At 38.5% G+C, this 23,481-nt stretch overlaps 1 protein-coding gene across 7 annotated transcripts in view; it reads right to left on the minus strand.

The window, feature by feature from the left end:
• The window catches only part of LOC135200811 (glutamate-gated chloride channel-like), a 517,881-nt gene extending 497,457 nt beyond the window's left edge, over positions 1-20,424 (minus strand). For all 7 annotated transcript variants that reach the window (XM_064229474.1, XM_064229473.1, XM_064229477.1 and 4 more), the window contains exon 1: positions 20,219-20,424. The gene's annotated coding sequence lies outside the window, so the exon portion shown is untranslated. The remainder of the gene's footprint in view (positions 1-20,218) is intronic.
• Between the last annotated feature and the right edge of the window lie 3,057 nt (positions 20,425-23,481).

The raw sequence follows: 23,481 nt of genomic DNA on the forward strand, positions 1-23,481 counted from the left end.
ACATTGCTGCCTATAATAGCGTGACTCATTCCAACAGACTTTTACGCAAGTTAAATAACCTAAATAGATAATAGCGCATGGAATAATCTTGAACAACAAGACAAAGTTTTAAACTTATCCAACACCCCCCTTACTGTAAATCAACATTTAGTTTTAAATTTAGGCTTATCCTTTGCCCTTATGCCAGACCGCAAAAAACAACCTAGACTTCATAGTGGCTTTTGATAAATTCATATCTGACAAAAACTACAGCCGTGAAGAGATATGTTAAAAGGAGTGTTACTAAATGCTTTAACTGACCTTCATAAGAAACATCCTGTTCCCCGCAGATTCATGATAGCCATCCACTCGCTAAAAAAGTTAGATGTTATAATAAGTAGATCCGACAAAGACGGCAAAATTGTAATAATGGACAAAGACTTCTACCTCGACAAAATCAACCAGCTCCTTAGCGACACAAATACTTACGAAAAACTGACGAAAAATCCCCTCCAGAACGTTCCCACAGAATTTTTCGGAAAGTAAGATTAATTGGCCAAGACAAAAAGAGTATTGAACTATTAGAGAAATTTAAAGTAATTAATCCTAAATTACCCTACTTTTATGGTCTTCCCAAAACTCACAAAGACAATCTTCCATTCAGACCCATCGTTTCATGCGCCGGAGCTTTCAATTACAAAATTTCTAAATGGTTAGCTGGCCTCCTTTCTCCTTTTTAGGCACTTTTTCTCCCAGTCACATCAAACATTCGGAAGACTTTTGTCACAAATTCAGAGAAGCACATATACCACTTCACAACATAAACTTTTAAGCCTTGACGTAGACTCCCTATTCACAAAAGTACCAGTACAGGACGTTCTTCAGTTTTTTAAAGGGAAAAATTATCCCTATTCAGATCATTTCCCTTTGGCACTTGACAAAATAATAAAGTTAGTTGAATTATGTGCATCTAATAACGTATTTTCATTCGGGGAATCATTCTACAAGCAAAATTCGGGTGTAGTATGGGTAGTCCTTTAAGTCCTATTTTAGCCAATCTGTACATGGAATACTTTGAAACTACAGTAATAAATGCAATAAAACCCAAAAACATGCTGTGGATGAGATACGTGGATGACATACTAACATTTTGGGATAATAAGTGGGGTAATTTTAATGAATTCCTCTCAAAATTAAACGCATTAGTGCCCAGCATCAAATTTAAAGTTGAATGGGAAACAGACAACAAAATTCCTTTTCTTGATGTTTTAATAATCAGAGACACGACAGAATACAAATTTACCATATACAGAAAACCAACGTTCTCACTTTCATATATTCACTACTTTAGCTATCATGACAATACTATCAAGATAGGTGTAGCTAGCAACCTATTCTTAAGAGCCTTACGAATTTGTTCCCCAGATTTCCTGGAAAAAGAATTTGAACTAATTCGCAAGCAACTTTCATCTTTAAAGTATCCTGACCATATAATTGAGAAGCAATTCAAAAAGCAAAACGTAATTTTCTGCCGACCCCCTAAAGACAAGACCAGAGACACACCCAACAATAAAATAAAAATTCCCCACCTGGAGACGATTAAGAGAGTAACTCACACCCTTGGGAAATCCAACCCTTTTGCATTTACCTACCCAAATACCTTAGCCAAATCCCTGATTAACGTCCAACAAAAGACATCGCCCAAAGACTCTGGGGTATATGAGATCCCATGCCAGGACTGTGACCAATCTTACATCGGATTTACAGGTAAATCACTTCCCCAGAGATTAATACAACACAAACGGTCAGTTAGGTATGGACAACAGAACTCGGCTATTTTCAACCATATAAATGAACATAACCATAGAATAAACTGGAATATGTCACGTGTAATTTATAGCAGCAACTGCCGGTACAAGAGTCAAATGATGGAATCGGCCTTAATAAAAGAGAAGCAGGTAATGAACATCTCAAAAGGGAATTGGACATCGGACATCGTCGACGCAGTGTTCATTCAACCAACGGCTTAAGAAGATTAAAGGAAGATTATCAGCGGGGGTGACCTAAATTGGCTTACTTGTGGACGAATCTCTTGGTATAAATACCACCTTTTCTGTAAACTTTTCTCATTCATATACCTGAAGAGAGAGACAGCAGTCTCTGAAATATAGTACTTTTCTCTCTACATTTTGGTGTTTTTATGGGCTCCTTTTATTAGATATATATATATATATATATGTGTGTGTGTGTGTGTGTGTGTGTGTGTGTGTGTGTATCTGTCCGTGTATGATTAATGGTCCTTACTGCGAAATGCAATATGTGTGTAACGTTGGAATGAACTACATGATAAGCAGTTGTAAAAAACTAACCAATAAATGCCAGTTTCAACAAACATCGTTGAATAATCACCATTTTGACGCACGTGTTTCTCTTGGACTTTCAATAAATAATAATATCAACGTCCTTTAGGGATAAATTCATCTCTTCGGTCAAGATTTGCTTCTGCAAACACGCGTAGGCAAACACACACACACACGCACAGACATACACACACAAACATCCACACGGACCCATGAACATAATAAGCCAGGACAGCCTTAATCATCATCTACGGAGACGCCAACCCTATATTACCATAAATCAGAAGAGACTGATGACGGCGAAAGCAATTTATTTGTATAGGCGGAGAGAGAGAGAGAGAGAGAGAGAGAGAGAGAGAGAGAGAGAGGAAATCCATACTGTTAAAAGACTATTTTTAAGGCGTTGTTCAAGTGAAAGACAGATTAGGCCACCCTTTGATGTCCAACATAGTTTATAAATACACTTGACCCAGATGTAATCGGGGTACTTATGTTGGATGCATACAAAGGAGTAAGTTTCCGAACAGGATGCAAACTATCCAATCCTGAGTATCAGCATCCGTAACCACACTATTACCTGTCGCTCCCGCTTGGACATCGATGATTTAAAATTATTGGATCAGCCAATAAGGATGATGAACTTTTAACACTGGAATCCATTTTAATCAAGACCAATGTACCGAATTTAAATGCCCAGTCCTCATCAGTTCAGTTGTTTATAGCCTAACCACTTGTTTGTTTACTTAAGTTCAGTCTCCCGTCTTTTGTATAGTTTTGTGTGTGTGTGGGTGCTTTTTCTTTTTTTTTTCTTTCTCCCCCGCTCTGTCCTTCAGTCACCTTCTATTTTTTACTCTGGTAGGTTCTCTCTCCAACCTAGTGTTGTTGTATAGTAATTTTTTTACCTTTTAAATGTTTTAATGTCCAATTTTAAATATTATACCGTGTTTTATCAGTGACGGGTCTTATATATATGTTTGTATTTTATCAATTCCCAGCCTTGAAAATGCATCGAAGCGATGTGAAACGTCGGCAATAAATTATGTAGAACGCTGAGACATGCCTTTACCTCTCCGCCTTGTGATATATATATATATATATATATATATATATATATATATATATATATTCACTTGAAGAGTGAACGAGAATAAATTAGTATTAAGAATCAACTACATTTCCCATCTTACAACACGGTATTAGTTTGCAGTATCACAAGACTTCTGTACGAGAAAAAAAAAAGCGGTACCTTTCACAAACTGCTATAAGTTATAAAAATAAAAAAATCAACGGAGATAACGCACCACATTCAACAATTATCAAGGATGAAATTGGGCAAATAACAACAACAATAAACAGACGAAACTAGCAAAATTTCCCAATATTTCTGGGCAAATCCACCATTCGAAACAATCCGTCATTTCGGGAGAGCTCGAATGTGTCAATGAGATATCCGAAGCTCCGAACGGTTCGAATGACCGAGAAAGAACGGCAGAACGGTTTCAACAGGTATTTAATTAAAAACAGACTCAATGTTACCGCCTGATAACTGACGCTGATCTCCGTTTCCTTCGCTTGGTCTCGTTGTCATGGAACTTGGGACATTTTGTGACAGAAACAGAAGTCCCTTTGAAGCTCCTTTTGAATTTATTTTAACGGAAGCCATGTCACAAAACTCCCTTCACGTTGATCATCAAAACTTATGTCACAAATCCAAATTCAAAACGAAAAGCCACAAAGCAATAAAACTCCAAGTATAAGTTTCTGACTCAACTGAAGGGCAAGGACGCTACCAATTGACAGTGATTTCATAGGTTTCTGAAATCATCTTAACTTCAGCAACTGCTGCGCTGATGTGAACATTCTGGAAAATTTATAGTTTCCCTTTAGTGACCTAAGCAGTGAATTTGTACCTGGTACGTTGGCTATGGTCAGCAGCCGCATTCCATAGACGATGAAATCTAGGAAAGTTTATATGTGTATACATACACACACACATATATATATATATATATTATATATATATATATATATATATATATATATATATAGAGAGAGAGAGAGAGAGAGAGAGAGAGAGAGAGAGAGAGAGAGAGAGAGAGAGTATGTTTGGTAGAATATAACCAACACTGTATATATATATTATATATTATATATATATATCTATATATATATAGAGAAGAGTAGAGAGAGAGGAGGAGAGAGAGAGAGAGAGAGAAAGAGAGAGAGAGAGAGAGGAGAGAGAGAGAGACAGAGAGAGAGCACGTTTGGTAGAATGTAACCAACACTGAGGAGTGCTTGATTCTTAATCCTTCCAGTGGGTACTGTTCTGTTAGCAAGCCTCCACCAAAAGCTGCTTAGGCTCTCAATGGGAGGAAGCCCAGACTTGTACCCAGCGGAAGGAATGCAGTATCCTCCACAAAAGGAATGCGGTATCCAGCAGTTGGAATATGCTATCTAGGAGAAGGCATACTGTGGGGAATGGAAATCAAGCAGACCAACTGACGTAAACGGTAGGGTGCGAATATCTTGTTGGCTCCAAGGACTTCACCCATATGGGTCCAGTCTTCGTGCTCTAGTATTCAGTTCTGCAGTTACTGATATTTGGTTACATCTGCATTCTCCTTTCTTTTCAACGACGACTATTTTATATTTACCATTATATAATAGTTTGAAATCACAGTTATTTTCTTTAATGCACATTAAGGTTAATTTTGCGACCAAAAGAAAGTTTGCGAAAAAAAACTCACCAACGTTACCCGGCTACCGCCAGTTTTAAAATCTGGATTTTTCAATATTTACGAAATTTGCAAATTAGAAATAATTAACTAAACTAACGCAGCTGAGGGAAGCAGGCTTTTCTTCCCGGAGCAGTTAATACGTAAGAAAAACATCAAAATTTACAATTTACAAATACGAAAATAAATCATTCTAAAGAACCAAACACCAAACATCATGAATACGAATTTAATTCCTAATCAGGACAAAACTAAGCTACGTATAATGGGTTTGCAGTTTATAAAGCGTTGACAAAGATATCAGCTGAAGAGACTTGAGTAGTACGCAGAATTCCCTTCATCAACTTCTACTAGGAGTTCAAAGGCAAGTTACTCGGGAGGGAAGGTTGATAAGGACTCGGCTACGTCTCAACAATGGAGGAAAAATAGTACCACAAGAGGACTGACTAACAAGGCAGAACCACGAAACGCTGACACCTATTATGGCTTTCTCGATCCCCAGAAGATCAGAGAGAGAACCAGCTTTATGAGCTGCAAATGACAAAGGCTCCTTCTTCTTAACAATCCCACGGTTGCATTCTGAGAACGACGCCAACAGCGAATCAAATTAATCACACCGAAAGCCTCCATTCTACAGAAACGCTTTCCTTTCTGGAAAGTAGTACTCCCCCCCCCCACCCCCCCCCCACCCCTACCCTCCCCCAAACCCCTCCGTGCTCCTCAGGCCATTTAGCCATTCCATTTTGAAATAATATGACAAAAAATGTAACCGTATTGCTGTTCGGGCGTCATGACAAGTAGGATTTTTTTCATTTCAACCATCAGCAAAACACTTGGCACTTCCTCAGTATAGCGATGGCAAGTTCATTTCAGTTTTAGGAATCGGAACTGGAACTGGAATTTAAAACTTAGGCCAAAAGCCGAGCGTTGGGATCTATGAGATCATTCAGTGCTGAAAGGGAAATTGAGTCCAAAAGTTTTGAAAGGGCAACAGAAGGAAAACCTCGCAGTTGCACTACGAAACAATTGTTAGAAGGTGGATAGTAAGATGGAAATAAGAGAATATAAACGGAGGTACAGTAAAGGAAATGAAAGGAGTTGCAGCTAGGGGCCATAGGGACACTGCAGAGAACCTTAAATAATGCCTACAGTGAAACCCATGAGGTCCACTGACGGCACTATATAACCCCCATGGGGATTTCAATTTTAGGGCAATATTTACATAAACCTAAATAAATCCTTCGCCTTCTCTGGTCACTGGATGACAGATTGGTGGAATTCGATCCTCCAGATGTGAGAGGAAAACCATACAGCCAAATAGAGAATTTCCTCGTTCCTGCCCTTTTATACAGGTTTGGAGAAGGCAGGAGGGAAACAACGGCTCCCCCCCCCCCCCCAACTCCTTCCATTCGCCCCCTCCCCTTTCCTACAACCATCCACAGCTGTAACTTAATATAAAAGTTCTGTTTTCAATGCTGACATGACACACTGCTGTTATTTTACTATCTCATCAGTATTTGGGACACAAGTGACAACTGAGAAATACGAGAATAAAAGAGATGAAAGTGAATTCCCCTTCTTTTCCCCTTTTCTCGTAATGGTAGGTAGCCCCTTTACCCCATGCCCTGTTTCTCTCCGGATGAAATATTAGGATCAGGGTCTTACAAGATGTCTAAGAGAATTGGGGGTTCCTGGTATCCTCCATGGACCTTTTAACCAACCCCCCCCCCCTTAAACCGGCCTTTCTCTTTCTCTCTCTCCACCTCAAAAAGAAGTAAAATGTTGGTCTTGGTAACTCCGACGTTCCTTTCAACATATATCACCTTTAGGAGAGTATTCCGTGTGTGTGTGTGTGTGTGTGTGTAAAGACAAATCGTTGACAGTTAATGGGCACCCAATTTATATCAGTTTTTCCCTCCTCTCAGAAAAATGGCTAGAGCCTCGAGACACAACGTGTATTTGTTCCTCCCGTATTATCCGATAAGGTTTTTCATGTTCGCGGTTTCTTTCGTCGCATTAACGACTACAAGACAGCTGTCAATACCAGCAGTGTTTGTCTACTGCAGCCTCGGCCATTGCTCAAATTCCCTCCATTACATCTACTCTCGACCATTACTACTAACAGCTGTCAACGGTTCGAGAGATGTTTTAAAAGCTACAATCTTATCGGCAGTTTCTTTTATGTTAATGTGTTGAGCAAATTTTATCATTTGCTAAAAGATAAATAATCTTGTCTCTGTTGGACAGTTTTGTCAGATAAAATATCATCTTGTTTCAACTGATCAATTTGTTCGGTTTCTACTCGTAAGAGTTTCTGCATCTTGAAATACGATCAACAGCCACTGAATTGTTTCGTTTTGTACAGATTTCGTCATCAGCTAATGAATCCCGTTGTTTCTGGACGACCAAAGATAAATCTGGTAATTGTGTATCTTTTCACTCAACGATTTGACGTTGTATTTTCGTCTCGCCGATGAGATACCTTATTGCAATGCCAGACTGCAGTTTCAAGTCAATCAATAATTCGAATCTGAATGCAGTCATTGTCAACTGTCAACAAACCCACAATTGCAGCGAAGCGGCCCAAGTCGCCAATCTCATAAACATGAGACACACACACACACACACACACAAACACATGCATCTCCCTGTGAACAGAGCATGTTTGCCGTTGCATGTGTGTCCTTGGCTGAGCACGTACATCAAGGTGGAATTATTCTAAACATGTCAAAGGTATTCAAATGGCCGTGTCACAGAATGCAATCCAGTGACTACGTCATAATGCGCCTGCTGTTTAATTTAGCTGAAACAGGTCTCCCGAGAGATGCGCCCGCTGATTTCATGCCAGTGTTGGCGTATGAAGATGATGACGATGATGATGATGATGATGGCAGTCGTTATTGAAAGGGATGGCGGACGTGGACGACGAAAATGGAAATAATCGGTTTGTTTGTTTGTTCGTATGGTGTTTTTACGTTGCATGGAACCAGTGGTTATTCAGCAACGAGACCAACGGCTTTACGTGACTTCCGAACCACGTCGAGAGTGAACTTCTATCGCCAGAAATACACATCTCTGACCCTTCAGTGGAATGCCCGAGAATCGAATTCGCAGCCACCGAGGTGGCAAGCAAAGACCATACCATCCACGCCACTGGGGCGCTGGAAATGGTTGGACGCTACATAAGCAGGCATTTTATACATAAAAATGTATTCACTGAGAATAATAATGGATTCCCGCCCCCCCCTCTCTCTCTCTCTCTTCTCTCTCTCTCTTCTCTCTCTCTCTCTCTCTTAATAGCGAGAGAACCCGAACTCAATCCCGGGCGTGGAGGCCACGACCTTTATATGTTCACTTAACCACAGTGCCTCCATGGACGTAAGCAACAGTGTCCTTACCAAAATGTCGACTCTTGTGGGATAGCAATCGTGTATAGAGGGAGAAAAGCAGTACATATATATATATATATATATATATATATATATATACCCTACACGAAATGCTCATCTGCAGCGTATCGGACACCCAAACAATATGTTATACCATTCACTCTAATGCTTCCTGGATATTAACACCCTTCTTTTCCAGAACCTCCTTCAATCCATCTACCCAACCTTTTCTAGATCTTCCTCTCTTCCCTCCTAATATTTAGAAAATTCATCCTCTACTCTTTCCACATGACTACAATGACTATAATATCTCAATGCCCTCTGATTCACCTTTCACATGTGCTAGCCTTTTACCCACTTCTACACACATAAGCTAACCTTTTACCACTTCTACCCACATGCTAACCTATTACCCTCTTCTACACACATAAGCTAACCTTTTAACCACTTCTGCAGAACTGCAGCGTCAATAACCTAGAAGTTGTGACTCCAGTTTTAATAGCCACAGCATCTACGGAACTACACACTTCCCCCTAGAAAATGTCTCTACCCATTGGCTGTCTACCTGAAGACCTTTCTTCGACACAGATAATCAGTTCTTTTTTGGCGTCTAAGGAAGTCAAATAATTCTGGAGACACACTAAAATCGGAGTAAAAATTTCACCAACGAGGAAGTAGTCTATCACGGAACACCCAGACGTAATCCGGCCAGTTCTTGCATCATCGGATGACCGATGACATTCGGAAAGGAGAAATATAATTTGTTTTATTTACCTTCACTTTTTTTATATATATTTCGAAATGAACTCAAAATCTCCTCAAAGCGAGTATCGGGTAAAATACCGAGTAAAAGTGACTTAAAAATCTCTCTGACATTTCCATGCGAAATCAATGTTGGGGGATGTTTCCAATATCTGCGGCCTTTTTTAATCCAACAGAAAAATAAGAGAAAAAATTATATCAAACATCAAAATGATTAAATGGAAAAATGACCCTTTAATCTTTCCTTTTAGATACAATCCTAATATGTCATCATAACATTTCACAGACGCTTAGACAACAACTAAAATATATAACAATAAGAAATATATATATAGATATATATATATATATATATATATATATATATACACATATATACATACTACATACATACACACACCCACACACACAACACACACACACACACACACACATATATATATATATATATATATCTATATATAAAGGTTTTTGCCACGAAGGAGAAAAATGAAAAAGCGAGATAGCCAAGCACTTTCGGCCTAGTTCGACCCTTTACTCAAGACCGAAATAAAGTGCTTGGCTATCTCGCTTTTTCATTTTTTTCCTTCGTGGCAAAAACCTTTATTTATACATAGCATCACGTTTTATATACTTCGTGATCAAGTTATTCATATATATATATATATAATACAAGTACGTGACACCCACGCAAGCTGTTATTCGACGAACCTGACCTGACCTGCCTCCATGAAATAAAATCAACATTGAAACAAAAAGTAAAAGAGAAACACTCTTAAGCTCTTTAACAACTGAAGGCCAATTGCCGATTTTAAATTCACAACGACACACTTTCTAATTATCCTAAATCAAACTGATCATGCTAATAAAACATTCCCAAATTGATAACCTTTGGCCTGAGGTGTGAAAAATGTGTAGTACTTAAACAATGCTATTTAAAATACCACGGGTATGTATATACTTTCTACAAAAGATATTCATATAAAGAATATACATCAAACTTCCTGAACCTTAATAACATTCAATTCTTAAACATCAGACTCAAATAATTTGACTTATGATGTTCAGAGAGGTTCTCGAATATAATAAAATTCAGACTAGTTAAAAACATTTCCAAGGAAATCGCGTTAATTCATATATTGCACTTTTAATTCAAAAAAGGGGTTGCTAATGCAATGCTAGTTTCAAATATGCTCAAAGTCATTTACAACTCAGCAAAATTTTCTTAGTGACACAATGGTCAATCTTCGCTAAGAACCTAAAAATGCACGTATAAATTCACAAATGTCTTGACATTTTTGAAATGGAAATAGTATCGCTTAATATAATAATAATAATAAGTAAAGGTTATCACCAAATGATCACAGTTCCTCGCTGCTGAAGACGTGGCCATTACCATTTATATGAGGGGCCGTTACAAAGTCAATACCACTCCTAATAATCTGACCTAGAACGACCAGGGTTGAATATACAAGTACAAGCAAAGGAGAACTAGAACGAGCAAAGGGAGCCGTTTCAAAGCCAAACCCCGACTGCTACTAATACGAGTGCGTTTATGCTGAAACGTCACACCCAGCAACTAATGGGGAACCGAAAGCAAGCGTTTGAAATAGGTCGGATATTATGGATGCTTTCACAGTATCAGTGGCATCCGAATTAAGCCTAGCATCAAGCCAGAACATCTGACAAGTAATGACTGTGAACTGCCAGAGATTTTGTTTCCTTTCTTCCTCTGAAGGGTCAAGGTCAAGTTCGTAAATACTGCTTTGGGTGAAGCGTTCATTGCTTGTACTCAAGGTTACCTGGAAGAGAGGCTTCTAAACCCCTTGTGTTTCCGTTCAGATTATTTTTATTATTACTATAAATTAAGAGTCAACAAAAATACCAATAAACTGTATTATTTCTTAAAGATAAAAACAAAGTCTGTCGAACAAATGAACGGTGTTTCTACCCGTGTTTATGTCATAAAAGAATAAAAACCTCGAAGGGCGCCTGGGATTCAGACGTCATAGATAAAATCTTCCTTCAACCAACGCTTCAGAGAATTAAACAGGAATTATCCGTGGGAGTGACCTAAAATGGCTTAACTGTGTATGGATATCTTTGTATAAATACAGCCTTTTCTGTAAATTTTCTCATTCATTATGTACCTGAAGAGAGAGACAGCAGTCTCCGAAATATAGTACTTTTTTCTATATTTTGGCGTTGTTATGGGCTCCTTTTATTAGATATATATATATATATATATATATATATATATATATATATGTTTATATGTATAATATATATATATATATATCTATATATCTATATATATATATATATTATATATATATATATATATATATGGTGCTTGGGAGAATAATATAATAGCAATGGGTACTAATGGCACATAAAATAACCTCTCGAACTTCCCAAGGTGTATGTAACAAATAATGAGGGTCGTCCATTCAATATTAATCCTTACACAAATTAGCATTTTGCATCCATGTTGAAACTGGTCTGTGCCTTGACGCGCGGCAATTACTGGTTTACCAACTATATTCTAGACATATTTGTTTTTATTTGCACGAAAAAGGATCAAGGTACGTGAGACTCTGTATCAAATGGTGTTGGAAAACGGCTGAATCCCGCTAAGCGAAGCAAATACCGGCAAACCTCTGGATAATCGCCTAAGCAATGGGGGTGAAGCAATAGAAATTGACTTTCGTCCAGAGCTCGACTTTCATATACCATTAACCCCGGGAACAACCTCATACTTCATCTTCATGTAGCCATGGCAAATAAACAAACTATTCACTATTATTTCCTCGGCATTAGCATAAGCAGTGCGTGCTTATGCTGCTCATATGAATCAGACAAATATGAACGATTTTGACTTACAGCTGATTTGACAATATCTAAAATTTCCCGAAATACCGCCATGTGTATTTGTTGTGCGTATTTCTGATGTGCCCTTTGCTTGCAGTCTCTGATAGCCACACAGAGAGAGAGAGAGAGAGAGAGAGAGAGAGAGAGAGAGAGAGAGAAATTCCCTGTCACTTCCACAATATCCACTCTCTTTAAAGCTCATTGCTACGAAGTCTACCGTACTTCTTTAATACTCAGCTCATATTTCTTAATTTGAACTTTAAAAGTGGCGCCTCACTCTAAAGCGAAAGGCAACAGTAACTAAAGGCGTTTGTTGGTTTCTCGGACCTCACAGGGCCCTCTGACACAGCGGAGTTCAACGGACCGATGCAGTTTCACAAAGGCTGCGGGCTCCCCTTTCATGAAGGCAAGGGTCGCTGACTCCTGGCTATGCTCGACGCAAATCAAGAGCTGAAAGGTAACTATTCAAGTACCAGCTTCAAGAAACGTCCACAAAGCTCTTGAATTATCGCCAAAATAAAACCCGCAAATCGAAAGTTATGGCACAAGGAAGTAATGACAGCTACAGGTTAGCTGCATATAACAGACACGAATAAACTTACATACGGTGCCTGGCTGATCTGTTAAGAAATGTTATTATTATTATTATTATTATTATTTTTATGATATTATTATTATTTATTATTATTATTATTATTATTATTATAGCGTAAAATTAATATTACGACATTACAAGTATTAACGGCGAGTAATAGGAGTACGCGACTGGCGTATGCAAATATTTTCGTATAGGTCTAATGGTAACTGGTACTATCATCACCAGCTGTGCACTGATGGGATACAGCTGGTCCAGCATCCAGCATCCAGCATCCAGCATCCAGCATCCAGCATCCAGATGATGTGACATGATCAAACGAATAACTATTATAGATTCACATCAGCCGTGCATTTGACGTCTAGGCCAGTCCCTTTCGACGCTCCTGATTGGCTGTTGATAAGCCAATTACAGGGCTGGAAACTCTCAGTCTCTCTCGAGAGTTCACACGGGCAGGATGTATGTTCCACCTCTCCTGAGGGATACGTCTTTCAGGAGAGGTGGAACATACATCCTGCCTAAGTGAACTCTCGAGAGAGACTGAGAGATTCCAGCTTTGCGATTGGTTTATCAACCGCCAATCAAGAGCGTTGTAAGGACTGGCTTAGACGTCAAATGCACGGTTGATGTGACTCTACTATAGGCATTGACGCAAACTGCATGGAAATACTTGATAAATATTTCGTATGCCATTATGAATTCCGTAAAAGGAAACATAATAAAAATAATACACTGATATGCAGCTGTGAAAATAACGGAAGCTCCAAACATACATGGAAGAATCTAACGTCATAGTGTTAGGCTCCCGTTGGCACCGAGACAGTTGGAGGACTTAGGACTACTTGAATGAGTTCTATGACAAAGCTTGAGTTTTATGGAAAAATCAAACCCTGGCGAGACATGACTGGCGAAATCTCGCCGAGGCTGTTTACATTTTGGTTTACATCACACGTTGCTGAAAGGGAGGACGATACAATTATGTAGCAAGTACCATACCGAATACCCAAGGGTTTTGGCGGAGGAACTAATCAAAGTAAGCTATTGCAAACATATTGTTACTATTTAATGTGCACTTCATATCAGATATAGGTACTATTTCTACAGCAGTGCAATGAACATCAGTATTGCAAAGAATATCACGTACTCTGAAATAAGTTGAAATCCTTACTACTGTGACGTAGACAGAAGCAAGATTCAATATCAAGACGTTCGTGAGATAAAGCATTCATTCAATTATTAATTACAAAAGTAATTATACACATTAGTGTTTGACTTCGTGCAGTGTATAAACACTAAAGTCAAATTAAGTAGCCATTATTATGCAGTATAATTCTTCTTCTTTTTCAAGCAAAGAAAAAGACACACCTGGAAAATTATAGTCTTTGTTCCCAAACCTAGTAATGGATATAGAACTTTTTACCAAATCCAAACATGCCTTATTTAAAAGTTCCTGACTTTGGTAGTATATACTATCTTTATTGTAATAAATTTCTCAAGAGACAGAAGCACTGAAACTTTAAACAGCAAACACGGGAGAAATGCTAGTATTCGCTACAGTAAATACAAAGTTACCAATTACGGGAACTGAAATTAATATACCACTTTATCTCATATAAAAGATCTGAGTACTGGTTTATACCAAGAAAAGCATCCCCACGACTTCAGCAACTTCTGAACACGGACAAGGAGAGAGCTTCTCCGAAGGCTGCCATGACAACCAGTCTTGGGCAGCGAATTAAGATAAAATCTGAACTACAGTTTTAAAAGGGAGATCCTGAACGCATCCATACATGCATATACATACACAGACAATATATATACACGCATTCAATTAACATGCATTTCACAACAAACATGATTGTATTTGTCTCTTAGAATCACTTCATATATATATATAGATATATATATATATAATATATATTATAATAATAATAATAATAATAATAATAATAATAATAATCTTTATTTCTGCCCAGGGCCATATCCATGCGATATGCAAAGTGGAGAAATACAATGCACACAATCTACATACACGAAATCAAATTATAAAAACGATAATTGGCAATATCCATACAGTTTCTGAAGTAGTAGCAAAAATAGTATTAATTATAATAATGGTAATCACAGTACTAATATTTTTCCTTATTAAAAAATGCCTGAATACCAATTTACCTCAACACTACGAAATGAGTAAAACTAATTCATCCAAATTTCACTACACCACGGATGGACAATAAAACTTATGCCAAAGGCCAAGCGTTGGAACCTATGAGGCCATTCAGTGCTGAAGGGGAAATCAGGAGTAAAAAGGTTTTAAATGCGTAACAGGAGGAAGCTGCACAATGAAATAATTGTTAGGAGAGGGTGAAGGTAAGATAAAAGAAAGAGACCATGAAAGAAGGCACAGTACAAGGAATGAAAAGGGTTGTAGCTAAGGACCGAAGGGACATACAAAGAATTTTAAGTAATGCCTACAGTGCACCGCGTAAACCCCCTACGATGTTTTATGAGGGTAAGCAACGTCATCTTAAATACCAAAAGTACTGAAAACTGAAGTGTATGTGTGTAGGTGTATGTATATGTATATATAATTATATATATATATATATATATATATATATATATATATATATATATATATATATATATATGAGACGATCTATCGCTAAAACATGCGATATTTTGTGCTGCCGTAAAGCTGGAGGAAGGAATGAAAGGAGTTGGCCAAGCGCTTTCGTTTTTTTTTTTTTACTTGACCCTGCGGAGGTGTGAAAAATACACGAAAGCATTTGGTCGATTCATTTCATTCCTTCTTCCAGCTTCACAACAATATATATATATATATATATATATATATATATATATATATATATATATATATATATATATATATATATATACGACATACAGTCAGATAGATAGCTATATGTAAGAATGCAGAGAGCGAATCCTGACGAGAAGGCAATTCTCATGCATTTTCTACAGCCCACTGTTATGTCTCCTTCGCATGTTGTGCAAAGCCTCACAAACACAGCCCCAAACGAACTTAAATTTAAGTATTTGTTTGAAGTGTTTCAAACTACACTGTCAATTCAAACACAAGAACGCCTAGCGACATGATAATATGAACATACACAGTACACATGTATACCGTATGTCTATTACCTCAAGAACCTATATAGTATACTAATTCGAAATAAAATTCCAATTCCTAATAAGAACGTTGAAAGAACAGCACTGGAAAGCAGATGACACTGATGCAGAAGGAACTAGAACACAGGTAACCTTGGTAACGGCTCGTGCTGCCACAAACCCAGATCAACTGCACAAAAATTGACAGTAAAAATAAAAAAAAGGGGAAGATACAGAATCAATACGTGGGTAACATGAGCAAAAATATTGAGGACATTAATAACAGCAATCTATCTGCAGCATGAGAGAGAGAGAGAGAGAGAGAGAGAGAGAGAGAGAGAGAGAGAGAGAGAGAGAGAGAGAGAGAGAATTTATAACCATTGCACAAAAGATACCCTTAGACTGTTACTCATACCCAATGCATATGCTATGCTCCTCCTCCACATATAAAACTTTATAATCATTTTAAATAAATATATAAAAAGATGTAGAATCCAATGAAAAATAAGCAGTTTTACAGATTCCTCGGAATATACGTAGGCCTTATTGCTACACACACACACACACACACACGTTGGAGGGCTACGAACTTCCTTGGCAAGAAGGAGAATATGATACCACTGTGAAAATCCGAGAACAAAAGGGAAGGAATAAAACACACACAAAAATAAATGGAAACTGAACAAAAGGAAAAGGAGGGGGAGGGGGAGGGGGAGGGGGTTGTCCAAGATCGTGGAACAGATGTTTGAGAACTTGTATAAATAGTATAAATTGGCTGTAAGATACTTGAGATGCCGCTTCACTTGAAATTAATCATTAGCTAACTTAAAATGACGCTGTGTGCGACCTTGTTTCTTTTTATTTCCCTCTCTTAAACAAACAAAAAAGTCTGTTAGCACTAATGGCAACAACAAAAAAATCAATAATTAAGCAACTTTGCGGGATAAAATTATTAAACACTTGCCAGAGACAGAGGCTCGGTTGCTGTACTGTATGAAACCTAGCATAAATATAATTGATTTGGTCTACAAAAGTTCGGTCTGACGACCAGCACTGGAACAGTTAGATTATTCAGTGACTTCTGGCATATACTATACACCATGCGCATAACCAATGGACTGTCCAGGAAACCATTTTAATTTAATACTCCATGACAGATTTTGCCCGGAGCGTTTCACTTTTAAACTTTAACCCTCAGGAAATAGGTGACTTGCTCATGCAAACCAGTGTAACGTACTTTTATCACTTATAATGGGCATATACCAGGAAACCTAATTCAGTTCATTACAATATATCTGAAAGTTTGGGATGGTATACAGCTCTTAAAGATGTGGAATTATTTCTCTGCATCCTACCGATTTTCAAAACAGCAGACTGTTAAATGGCTACAGAATATTATCCTCATCACTAGTGTACGCATACCGTGAAAAGAAGAAAAAAATGCGGTGTTGTGAGGGGGTCGAGACCAAGGTCTAAAGACCTTGGTTGATACGCCAAGGATAAGTCCCTATTATAAGGACTTTACAAACCGCCCGGGAGCTGGGACCAAGGCGTCTTAATGACAGCTAGTCTGTACGTAGATCTTACTAACATTTGGTTTTCGGTGTTGAACAGAAGAAAAAAAATAATAAACAACCTAGGTTTTGATTCACATTGAATTAGCATTAATAAGAGAAAATAAAAATTGCAATTACTTGTTTGAATTGTTTACAATATCTACTACGTTCCATCAAACCATATAACAATTATCTCTGATTTTTATATAATCTTCCCTTTCTCAAAAGGCGTACAGGTAATATTACAGTCTCACTTTTCCTTCTTATTGTTTTCATTCTTTTTCCCTGCGCGAGATATAGATATTAACAAATCGACTATCAAAAACCAGTGTGAGATAGCCAGCGAGAGTTTGTTCTCAACGGACCAAACTCTCTGTGCAATAGAGGTCATTTTAAAGACAGCGAATATAAGAAATATAAAAACGCACCGGCGATAATTAAAACAGTAAATGGCAAGGGTGGGGGCCCCGCAGGATATTTGCTATTAGCACTCTGATGAATTGAAATTGGAACAATTACGATCTAATTTAGAACACTGGATCCAGAGGGTTTAAAGGTAATATAATAATCAAGAATTATGCTCTCCCCCCAACCGTCCCTCCCTCTCACCTTTGTGTGCCGATGTACACACACACACACACACACACACACACATATTCAAATCTATGTGTACGCAAAAATATTCATGAGTAAATAAACACACTACACCTTCTCTCAACAATGCAGGGTGCAACAACTAGGCGTGGCTTCGGAGGAAAAGCAAGAAAGTTCATCAACAGCGCGCCAATGCTACCTAAACAATTCCTATCTTGCAAGCAGTCTCTCATTTTCTAGATTCGCCTTTTTTCGTTCCCACGCCTATTCCACACTATCTAGCCAGGTTTTTGTGTCTACTCTTCCTCCACACCCTTACTTTCAAAACTTCCGTATTCCCAGCAAAAAATGATTCCCCCTTAACCTCCATTATGCCCGGCCAGACCACCTTAAAACACTGAAAAATGAAAATATCTGTACAATACATCGAGCCACGTTATTACTGTGAACAGGAGAGATTTATGCTGTTCTGTCCACTTGCAACACTGGAAAATTCCACAAACCAAAGCTAAAGAACACACTTAGGAGCTACCGTCAGTTATCTAACATCGGTGGAAAAATGCCATGGTTTGTTTGTATGGTGTTTTTACGTTGCATGGAACCAGTGGTTATTCAGCAACAGGACCAACGGCTTAACGTGACTTCGGAACCACGTCGAGAGTGAACTTCTATCACCAGAAATACACATCTCTCACTCCTCAATGGAATGGCCGAGAATCGAACCTGCAGCAACCAAGGTGGGACGCCAATACCATACCAACAACGCCACTGAGGCGCTAAAAACCATGGTGAGATTAGGAAAGTAAATGGAAAACGAAGGTTAATAAGTGACAAAATTGGTCGTCATCCTGCTCAAAACAGATTTTGTCGAAAAATCAATTCAATGGAAAAAAAAAAAGCTATCCTCGTTTCAAAGATATTATTGGAAAATATGACTCCCTGGATTGCCTTTCAGGTTCGAATTACTTTAGACTTCCAGATCATAATATTCATTTCTCCTCTGAGCTTTCATACCCTTCGTATTTCATCTCTTCTTTCGTTAAATTCTTTCGATTACCTTTTCTTTATTGTTGTAGGCCTAGATATCCTAGGCTAACATTTTCATAATTTGACAAGTATCAATGTTTATTTGAAGAACGTTTGAGTTTTCCTATAGAGCTTGGTAATTTAAAGGTCAATGCTAAGTTAATTAATAAATTGAAGTAACAGTTTAAAAATGGCTATCTATCACTAAGATGTATGAGGAGAATTTAATAATGTATATTTTGATATCGTCACAAGTTAGGTTCTAGGTGTACGTAGCTCCACTTCGTATTGTCTGACCTACGTCCCTTGATTATAATGATATCCCCCTCCTAATTTTTCAACAATATCCACGGCACAGCCTGGCGTTCTTCCTTCGTGATCCATTCGAATGCAAATAATGAAAAATTAACGTTTGTTCCTTGTATTACCAACTGGATACGCTTTGCTAAGCTTAGGACTTCGTACTGCGAAAATACCAAGGAGAAAATACCAGATATCTAGTATTTTTTCTATAGGTTACTATTAGAAGTCTCGTACTTGATGCATGACTGGATATATCTTTTCCTGATTGAAATTAGGAATAAACATAGATACCTTACAAATATTTCCAGCCTCGTACAGCAATATTGTCTGACGAACAAGATTTCAATGCCTACCTCAATCTACGGTACTTGGAATTGGGACTAGAATATATAGAATTTATTAAGCCAAAGCCACGGGCTGGGACCTATGAGGACATTCAGTGCTGAAATCTACGGTGCTGATGAAGAATAAACATCTCGTTAATATGAACATTAATCGACATCAATATAATAAATCATATTAGTCTCAAGCTGTAGCCTAGCGGCCCGGCGTAACAAATAGCCTAGTAGCCTATAGGGCTAGTTCATGACACCTGAGAGAGAGAGAGAGAGAGAGAGAGAGAGAGAGATTTATATAATTTAGTTGCAACTCCTGATACCTTTTCGATATAATTTATTTGACCAAGCCTTTAAGCTTTAAACAAACTTCGTCCGACCATTAATGAGTACACTTCGGCAACCATTAAACATTAGCCTAAATGTTTACGTAGCCCAAGTCTCATGGGCTCTCCCATTGTAACTGGTATGAAAGAATGGCAGCCTCAGTGGAAAACAGACGAAACGAGAATTGAAAACGTGAAATCAGTCTCATATTAAGGAACTGTGGTTTAGTTAACCATGTGTTATATCTTACTCACATGTTGCTTCAAGCCACCTGTGGCATCCGTCCCAGGAGAGTCCATCTGCCCCATAGGTTCATGTTCTGTAGCTCTTTTTATGTAATACTTCACCTTTTAAGCACAAATTTCAACCAAAATATTCGCCTGTGAGGATTTAAGTCAAAAAATAAGTTTATCTTAATACGATACAGTGGAGTACACAACTCGATATGGCTTTTCGGAACTTGACTTTCCAACTGAAGACAACAGAACAGCCCACCCAGACCCTATGCCACATTTTCTACGCAAACTGTCGTACCGCAAATCGAAATCAACTTTCTTTTGAACGGCTTCTTAAGTTGCTTTCGATATATCTTCCGAAAGACGGAACTTGAAGGCCTTCTATCCATTACGTAAGAGAAATAGATGAAATCAATTAAACGCACACGACGAAAGTGTCGATTTCGATAGAAAACCCATCTGGCAGCGCTGGCAGAACCATAAGATCGATCGCTCTCTTCCCTGGTAAGTCAAAACCGCTGTACATGAAAAACATATGCTTAAGTAAGCAAATATTAGTGTGAGCTTTCACTTTATTATACTCATCGAGTGTGAGGTAACATGCTCTAATCTATAACGCAAATAACTTTTATTTGCGTTCGAATCTGTGGATATAATCCGAAACTTTGGCAAAACAAAGGAAATTAGCGAGAGTTGCCGAGGTAACGTATGTCTAGAGAGTATTCTTGATAAAAATTATCATAGTGTAATAATATCTCCCGCCCACACTTTTCTCATACAAACAGAATGCACTCCGGCCTATGGAAAAATCGCCATATATAAACGAGAATAATTAAAGGCCCCATTACGATATCAGCAAGGAAATTTGTTTCCTTTGGGAGTGTGTCGGATTTATCATTAAATATGTAACCTATGTCAAAAGCGGATGATCGGAAACTTGTCATTTTCATTTTCATTATATTCCATAATGAAATTAAAGATGTTAATTTTGAGACATGCGCTATATAATGTTGCAGGATTTCAATTTCTAGATTTCATTTCTTGAAATTGATAAAGTGATCAACCTTAACAATTCGATTATTTCTTTAATATTCTCCTGACGACAACACCACTCATTCAAAACTAACCTGAGCCTTCATTAACTGCCGTGGGTTTCTTTGTAATCTATTATTTTTCGATGTCCTAACCATTTCATTGCTCCTGCAGATTATGCAATTATATATAACATATATATGTGTGTACACATATAAACATCATCACACTGACACATGATTTATATAGATTATACTCTACCTAGGAAATAACTCATACCCAAAGGGTATATATTTTAATTGATAAATGCATTCGGCCCGGCCAGGATTCGAATCGGTGACTATTTGCTTAGCCACGGTGATGGGCAGTCGACTATGTACTTATCAGTTCCAATTCCCCTTGGGTGGTGAGATGAGATATTCCCCAGTGCACTGTGCACGTACTATACTTTTTTTTTTTTTTCATCTGTCCATCCGCCTGTGGTGGTCGCGCATGGTAACAGTGTCCCGGTCTTTAAATAGTTACGCTATGTGTAAGTTTTAGATAAATAAAAGTTTATCTGAAAAGTGTTTTAATAATTTACTGTATGTGAATTAAACCGTTAATATTCGAAATAGGATACTATTTAAAGTCCAGGATGCAGTGTTACCATGCGCAAACACCACAGGTGGATGGACAGATGGAAAAAAACTGAGTAGACTGCAACATCCCTCTACACAGGAAGCGAACCTTGTTGTTCAGTGAACATCCACTAAAGTAGTGCAAAATCACAGGACGACTCGTGCAACTGTGACTTCGAGTCGGGTCTTCGTATCTTGAGATGTTTGTTTGTAAGGTATTTTTACGTTGCATGGAACCAGTGGTTATTTAGAAACGGGACCACCGGTTTTACGTGACTTCCGAATCACGTCGAGAGTGAACTTCTGTCACCAGAAATACGCATCCTGACACCGCGATGGAATGCCCGAGAATTGAACTCGCGGCCACCGAGGTGGCAGGCTAAGACCAAACCGACCACACTACTGAGGCGCTCGTATCTCGAAATGAGGGCTGTCGTTGCCTCGAGAGGTTGGTGGGATGTCTGCCACGTCTATAGGCAGATATAGGTTGTAGGCTATGATATGATAAATTGTTAACACCATTAATTTGGATAGGAGGTCCTTAAATGCGACATCAGTTCTGACTTAGTATTGCCTCTGGCCATCACATAGATAATTTCTTTTGTCATATGAAGTGCCTGCATCCACATGATGGATGTAGCGATCACACAATGTTTATCGTGCAAGTGACCAAATCGTTGTCTGGTTTGAAGGAAGATGTTGATCAAGATTTCACTTGTGGCATTATTTTATTTGTTTGGCAATTGTTTGCCTCTGTATGCCCCATATCGCATGAATTTTTGTCCCCGTCGTGGCTGTAGTTCTCTTAAGAGGGATGCATTGAATTGAATATAGAGTTTAAGCTGTAACCTATGAGGTCATTCAGCGCTGAAACGGAAACTGGCATTAAAAAAGTTTGAAAGGTGTAACAGGAGGAAGCCCTCCCAGCTGCACTAGAATCAATTGTAGGAGAGGGTGGAATGTAGGATGGAAGAAAGCGAATATGGACGGAGGTACAGTAAAAGAAATGAAAGGGGTTGCAGCTGGGGGTCGAAGGGAGGCTGCAAAGAACCTCAAGTGATGCCTATAATGTGTGCCGCATGAGGTGCACTGACGGAACAACTACCCCACTGCCGGGTCCCAGAGGAATGGTAGATGCCATGGATGCAGATACCTACAGTATTTTTCTTCCGGAGAGCCATTGACACTGGAGGTTAAGGGACGCCACCATTGGTGACGCTAAATAAGACATCTTCCCACCTTGGTCATTATGGACATTTGATGGTCATTTGTTTCAGTCTTGACGTTGTGCGCCAGCGAATTCATCACAATTCAATTAATCCCTAGTTGGGCTCATTTGATTTCCGCTCTGGGGAGTGTGTCTGCCGCCAGGTATGGCAGACTTGAATTTAGCCATCGATAAAAGTTGACTAAGTTGATGGGTAAAGTATACATCTTGATTTTATGATAGGCTGATGATTCATGAGAATGGCGAGCGCCTCAGTGGCGTGGTTGGTTTGGTGTTTGCTTCTCACCTCGGTGGTCGCGGGTTCGATTCTCGGCCATTCCATTGAGGAGTGAGATGTGTGTATTTCTGGTGATAGAAGCTCACTCTCGACGTGGTTCGGAAGTCACGTAAAGCCGTGGGTC

This window comes from Macrobrachium nipponense, chromosome 27 (genome assembly GCF_015104395.2).
Source record: "Macrobrachium nipponense isolate FS-2020 chromosome 27, ASM1510439v2, whole genome shotgun sequence".
NCBI lineage: Eukaryota > Metazoa > Arthropoda > Malacostraca > Decapoda > Palaemonidae > Macrobrachium > Macrobrachium nipponense.